At 39.7% G+C, this 7,197-nt stretch overlaps 1 protein-coding gene across 1 annotated transcript in view; it reads left to right on the top strand.

Annotated features, from left to right (window-relative positions):
• Positions 1 to 636: 636 nt before the first annotated feature.
• The window catches only part of NAB1 (NGFI-A binding protein 1), a 57,895-nt gene continuing 51,334 nt past the window's right edge, over positions 637 to 7,197 (top strand). Inside the window, exons 1-2 of the mRNA XM_013952206.2 lie at positions 637 to 718; positions 4,924 to 4,992. The gene's annotated coding sequence lies outside the window, so the exon portion shown is untranslated. The remainder of the gene's footprint in view (positions 719 to 4,923; positions 4,993 to 7,197) is intronic.

The raw sequence follows: 7,197 nt of genomic DNA, 5'->3' as shown, positions 1-7,197 counted from the left end.
GATATATTCTGGCCCCTAGAACACTCCTTAATATCATCTGCAATGTTCTGGTTTAGCCGCTTAAAAGCTGAATGCATCGTTAGATATAATACTGAATCCTCTTTGTGCCACTGAATCCTTCCTGTCCTACAGAAAACCCTGCTACTCACTGCTGATGTTTATTTGGCGTGTACAGCCATACCGATAGGCTAGCGCTGTGTACCTGACTGATGGTGAGAGTCTCTGCTTGTCAGAGCCTTGCCTGCGCTGGCCCCCACCTGAGCCAGCCCCTCTCCCCAAGCCACTGCGGCATTTGCAGCCTGGCAGCCTGGGGACAAGGCATTAAGGGTGCCAGCTCCCTTCCCACGAGGTGATTCCCATTACCCTATTGCGGCCTATTGTTTACTTTCTGACTAATGCTAGTAGAGGATTTTGATTTCCAGGCATACCATTAAAATCACAACACATGCTCCTGGTGACTAACGATGCTTCCTCTGATTTTTTTCCTTTTTCTTTGCTCTCCCCTCCCCCTTCTTACGTCAGCAAATGGTATAATTTGTTTGCAGAGTTACAGGGTGTTTTATCTTTCTTTGGCCAGAACCAAGTGGATGCAGGTTTGTTAAAGCTACGGCAGTTCTTTCTTTCTTAGAGTTGGCATGTGGGCGTTGGATTGTGTCATTCGTAGGAGGTGAACGTCAAAGGAAGTGGGATCAACTGTTGGAGGAGATTTGTAATCCAGGTACTTAATATTTAGTTTCCTGGAAAAGAAAGAAAAAATAGCAAAACAGGCAGCCTCTCTGCCTTTAGCTTTCCCCATGTAATCAGAATAACACAATATCTATATCTGCTTAAGAACATTTTTTTTTTGCCTTAGTTTATTTAGGATAAAGAGCTACTGTATTTCCCTTTAAATGGTTTCACATGTTTTGGTGGATTCTGTTGAATGTTTATTCCAATAATACAAATAATTCATGTTCCATAAGTGCCCTTGCAAATAATGCGATTTATTACCAGGTACATTGTGTTGTCTTTTTATTTGATGTAAATGGTCTCTTAGAGTTAAAATTAGACAGAAGAGCCATTTCAGACTATTTTGTTCATCTCCAACTGTTTTTGCAGGAGTGCATTAGTCTGAAGTATTTCACAGGCAAAATACAGAGTTATTTTTTGGGGAGAAAAATGATCTACAAAAAAAATAAGTATAGGTACTTATTGTTACAGTAGTTTTATGTTGATCTCTGTATTTTACATGACATGTATAGATACTGAGCTAGATACTGCTCTACTAGGAATATTTATTTCTCCTAAACTGCTGTAGGTAGTCTAGATATCTTTTGCAGTCCTTGTTCAGGCTAAGCTTGAAAAACGAACAATGGAAATGATTTTTGAAAGGTTACTTATGTGTCATATTATACTGATTAGGCAAAACAGCCTTTTTTATCATGCTTTTTTTTTCTTAAACATTTGCATATTTAATCTAAGATTCAATCTAAAATTTAATGCAAGATTCTTATGTCCTAGCTATCCATGTTTTTGAAAAATCAATGTGTCATAACACATGCTTTCCTGTTATATCACAGGTGGGGGGTCAGGAGTGTCTGAGAGAGAGGCAGTCTAAATGTTTTTAAATAAACTGGTATGAGTAACACAGCTTTTTCCTTTTTCTATAGTTTCTGATTACGCAGCTTTCCCTCTTCCGCAGCATTTAACCCTAGATTAATTGGACACTCATTTTCCTATTGGTATCAAAAGGAACTTTAGGTCAGATGGAAGGAAGGTTCAGTCTGCTGATGTTAAAATGTTCAGAGAAGGATGTGTATGCATTTGCTGGAACCACAGTCCCTCGCTCTGATTTCGGCTAAGTATTCTGGTGTAAATTCATTGATTTCAGTGATATTGATATTCCTTATTTACACAATAGTAAGCAAATTCAGGTCCAGGCTTCTGTTAAGTACCAGTGGGCCTTAAATATTTATCTGGTTTATTTTTAGTGTGCCAAATGTAGCTATTTATGTAGTAAGGAAGCAGTGATACAAATCTTACTGGATTCCTCCTTTGCTTTGAATTTGCAATAGAGAGGCTTTTTTTTTTTAAACAGGAACTCTTATTATTTATCATGTCAAATTTGCTCTGATTAGTATGTTAGTCTTCATTTTTTCCACAGCCTCTTAATTCCCTGATAAAAAGATAAGAGATCCTGTTCTTTATCTAAAGGAACATTGATATAGCCTACGGAAATGGCAGGCATGGCAGTTTGTCAGTTACTTCACATGAGAGCCCTCAAAGCAGCTTCAGTTCCATCTGATATCATATTCCAGAAAGTCATTTACTGCCCCACAAAAATAGCTTTCCTGCCAGTCTCCTCTAGAAGCAGAGACTTGTATCATACAAGGAGAAAATGTTAGGACTGCATCAGTCAGTTAATGAATCAAACAGCTATAGGAAAACAAAGCCATTTTAAACTAAAACTTTTGAGGGTGAAATCTGAGTCTCTTTTAAAATGTAATTTAAATAAGATGCCTGGTACTGTTTATAACAATAGGAGATGTCCCTGTACCCTAAGCTTATTAACTTGCAAAATGCCCTTCCCATCCACTTTATCTGAGGCCCTGGATGCTCTTTACACAAAGTTAAATATGAAGTTGGCTCAGGACCTAGGGAAAAAAAAATCAGTTCCTGCACTAAAACTGAAACCAAAGAGCACTCCATCCTGCCCGCCCCCTGCACAGACATGTAAACTGCTGAGCACAGGGAAATCAAATACTTTGGAAGACCTCAGCTTCAGGTGAGCAGCAGGATGTGTACCAAGCCACAGAAGAATGCAGTGCCAGGGCTGAGCATACATATGCCAGTGACAGAGTTCCCCAAACAAGTAGGTCTGTTTCTAAGCCGTTGAGGTTTGCTCACAATGCAGAGCAGAGACAACCAGGAAACCTGGGCTCCTTGGAGGGAGCTTGTGAGCAGGCTACACTTGAACTCAGAAACAGTGCCAGCAAACCAGAAAAGTTAAACCTTTAAACTTCTAAACACATCAGTTTTCCAAATATTTTGCCATTTTAGAGTATAACTTCAGATATAAATCAAAAGCAGGGAACATGATATAGCTGTACTGACTAGAGTCTGTGATCCTGCAGGGGGGTAATGAAGCAGTTATCAGAACTGTAGCCTCTTTCATTCCTTATATGTACTGCACAGCTGGAAGGAGGTGGGGATAACAGATTGACAGTGATTGTTTGGTCCTAAAGCAGCTGTGAGGTTGTCCAGCAATGGTGTGCAGGTACTGATACCTTGTATGGATTTATTCTGGGATGGAGATAGTTCCCAAAATTGTGAGGAGGTTCCAAAGCAGAGATTAGTGGAACTAACAGTTTGAAAGTGGCATGTACTCTTTGATGATATCTAGTACAAAGCATAGAAGAAAGCATATATGTACAGGTAATTATTTGATTGCTAATAAAATCTTAGAATCTGATGGGCCAGTGTTTTGCCCAGTGTTAAATATTGCACTTTGGGCCTGCCACTGTTAGACAAAAGGGATTGGATCTCCTTACATTCTCTATAAGAATTTCCTATTTTGCCTAAATGGACAGTAAAATTCTCCCCTGCCTTAACTGTGGAAAAACTGAGATCCTAACCATAAGGATCAGTTGGAGCTTGAGTTCTTTCATGGCTTCCGCTACCAAATCAACGTCTTGGGTTTCTGGTAGTGGGACACCTTTTGCCATCCTGGTGTTCAGGACTCCCTCTCGTCACAAAATGTATGTGGGGCCTGAGGAGATGGAAAACTCTGCAGAAAGGATTTTATGCTGTAAACTAAAGTATCTTTTCTGTCTAGGCTCTGTAAGTCTAGAACGGGACACATCCTATCCATAACCCATACGTTCTGCCCTTATCCTTTCTAGTCTCCCCTCTAAAATCCTATTAAAGATTTTGCATGATATAGGACAGGCAGGTGGTAGCACTGAGGTGAGTGAGCCTGTGTTTATGCCAGGATGGCGGGGGAAAGGCATTCCCCCTGAAAAGATGCACAAAGGACAAATTAGACTAGTGGATGGAAATGCCAGAAACTGGCATGTGGTTTTACACAATGTCTCAGAAATTAGCACTTTTGGCTCTTAGACCACTGGTTTATATGCAGGTCAGCTCAACAGCTGTCAAATACTATTACTTTCTTTTGATTTGGGATGGTCTGTGGTAAACAGTTTGGTGATCCTAGCCTAGTCTTTAGTTAATAAATCACAGAAGCCAAGTCCTACCGCTACTGTTGGCATCCTAACTGATAGTCTCAGAAATGTATCTAAGACTTCATTGGCAGCTGAACAGTCCTCACCAGTTAGAGAAAGGCAGGCAAGTCCTAATCTTGTAGGACCAGGGTTTTTTTTTGCTGTGTCTGTCCTGTGGGGAAATAGAGGACTTACCCAGTGTAATGAACTTTAAACATCATTCGAAATCACTTTATTTGATTATAAAGAGAAAAAAATCTTAACAGAGCTTGAAAAGGAAAGAGAAGTAATAGATAAAGTCAACCCACTGTGTCTGTTATTAGAATTCACATCACATGGTACGGTTTTGTAAAGAAGCTATGAGAACAATGTCTTATTTATGGTTACGTATGTGTTGTCTGTCTTGCACTTTAAGATTTACATTCGTATTAAATGTTACGTCTATACAGGAACCTCTAATAATTATTCTGGGACTTGACAAAGCACTCTTGGAAAAATGATTTGTTAACAGTATTAAACAAGTGTGAAAAAAATTATACTCATTCCAGCAGTTCTTTGTTTCCTGGAATTAAATGTTAGCCCTGATGTGCTCAGCCACCATAATGATTAGTGTGTGTATTGTCAAAGGAGCTTGTCAAGCTCTCTTAGATCAAAGGAGGTTATTTGTACTAAGAAGGTTCTGATAATGTCTTCCTATTACTTTGTAATCACACTTTTGCAGTAACACCATTACAGTGGCTGGCCTGTCATTATACCCCTTGAGGAAAACCAAGGACTTCTGATAAACCAGGTGTGTACTTGGTAGGCGCCTTTTCCGAACTGTGACTGAAAGTCCAGAAGCCAGTAACAGAGTGATACTGGCTCAGGATCTTGTTCTTTGCATTAATGCTCTGAGTATGAGTACAGTAACTGGTTAATGGCCAATTGTTTTATGAAATCTTTCCTGTGAGGCTTCACTGTAAAAAAATGTCCCCCAGAAACTTGAAAAAGGGCTAGTAACTGGTGTTAACAAAGGTATTGAGGACAGAAGGATTCACAAGAACTGCTTCTCTAACCCGGCATGTCATAACCAAGCACTGGAGCAGACATTGTATCAGCACTGAAGAGAGTACTGACTTCTTGGCAGAGACGGCCTTTTTTGTGTTTGAAACCATTGCCATTGATTTTAACCAGGAAAATAATGAGAAAGACAGGGCAACCTAAGCCATCCTAATATTGAGAAGGTCCAGGAAGGACAAACCATCCTAAAAGTCTTTCAGGAATACACAAGCAGCCTGTGACTTTCTTCTGCCTTTTGACCCATGAAGTTTTTGGTGTCTTGCTGCTTCCTATTTTCTTTTACGTGCATGCTCTGACTAGTTCAGCTCAGGCTTTCTGTTGTCAACACACCCATAATCTAGCATTTTCAAACTATGTAAAACTTTCCTTGCTCTTTCAGAGCCTGTTCGTTTTGGGTGGTTTAGTGTTTTTCTTAACAATGCATGCAGCCTGCTATTGCTCATCCGTGCACCTCTGTACTCACTCACCCCAACAGACACATAAAAATCAGTCTCTTGTAATTCCCATTATCAGTAAAACATGCCGGTTTGGTCTTAATCCCCTCCACTCTCAACATTCCGTTTTAAAATTTATCCCATTTCTGCTTTGACACACGGTTCTCCTTCATTATAAAACTTCTTAGCCTTCTTAGATTGCCTTAACAATTGAGGAACTCTGTGAGAGGAAGTGTTTATTTCTGTGAGATATTTTAAAATAAAACATCTAACGTTTTATGATAGCAGAGATTTATCTTGGTATAAATGTGTCTCTGTCTAATGACTTTTTTTTTTCCTCACTAACTCAGAAGATTTGTCTACTGCCTTTTTCCATATCTGAATGTACACATGGGAGAGACTGAGAAATAAATGCTATTGAATGAATTAGGTAGAGATATGTGAAGGGCTTTGATGCTTGATTGATGGATTTACACAATAAATAGGCAGCTTTCCAGTGCCTTTCCCTAAAATAAGGCAATTTGCTTAAAGGGCTATCTTTGTAAAATACTGATAAGCAAATCGTAATACTTATTTAAATATCTATGTAGGGAGAGTCAGGATGTACAGTCATTTTGTCCCTACTACATTCTTGCAGACACTTGTGGAATGCAGGAGGTACCTCAAATAGATCTTTACAAATCATTCTTTGATGCAGTCATTTCAACCTTTCCCAGTATTAATATTAGCTCTCATTGACAACTGAGGATTTTAGTGGCAGTGAGTGCAGCAGAGTGCAAGTGGTTGTTTCATGCCAGGCAAAAAGTGAACATAAGACCTGTGATACTGAGTCAGATGAAGGGCTGAACAAGCCTGGACTCCTGTCTCTGGCAGTGGCCACAGAAGCTTAAAGAAAGAGTTAGAAGAACAGAACAAGGATAAAGTAACACTTTCCCCACTCTATCCTCCTAGTAAAGTGGGTCTTTTCAATCTGGCATCTATCCTGACAAGGTAAGAGAGAATAATTTAAAAAATCTGTTGGCAAGGAGGGGAGAGTGGAGTTCTCTTCAAAGCACTTGCAGGTTTTAGTTTTTTGATCCAATGCCAAATGCAACAATGGTACTTGCCAAATGCCCTTGCAGTGATACTTGTCCTAGGTCTTTAAAATATTACACCTTGCTCTCTGTACTGTGCTATTCTGTTTCTGCTGATGTCAGTGGGATTCCTCTAAAGCTGAAACTATTGCCAAGCCCTTGTGAAAATCCTGCTTGTTCTGACGATAGCATACATTTCTGGTGCGTAAAAGAACAGGAGAGCTCTGTCCCTGCAGCTAGTAAGACAAGTGGTTAGTAAGAGATGTAATTTCTTCTTGTCTAGTTGAGACTGGAAGAGGGTATGCTGTATGCTGCACATGGAAACATCCTGTTTTACAGTACTGCATCCTTTATCACAGTAGTCTATGGCTAGAGACCATGTTCTAAAAGTTAGGGTAGAAGTTGGGTTGGTCCCTGTGGTCCTTACCA

The sequence above is a fragment of the Apteryx mantelli genome, chromosome 6, assembly GCF_036417845.1.
Source record: "Apteryx mantelli isolate bAptMan1 chromosome 6, bAptMan1.hap1, whole genome shotgun sequence".
In the NCBI taxonomy this organism is placed as follows: Eukaryota; Metazoa; Chordata; class Aves; order Apterygiformes; family Apterygidae; genus Apteryx; species Apteryx mantelli.
Note: the sequence above shows the minus strand (reverse complement) of the source record. Positions and strands in the feature narration are given on the sequence as shown.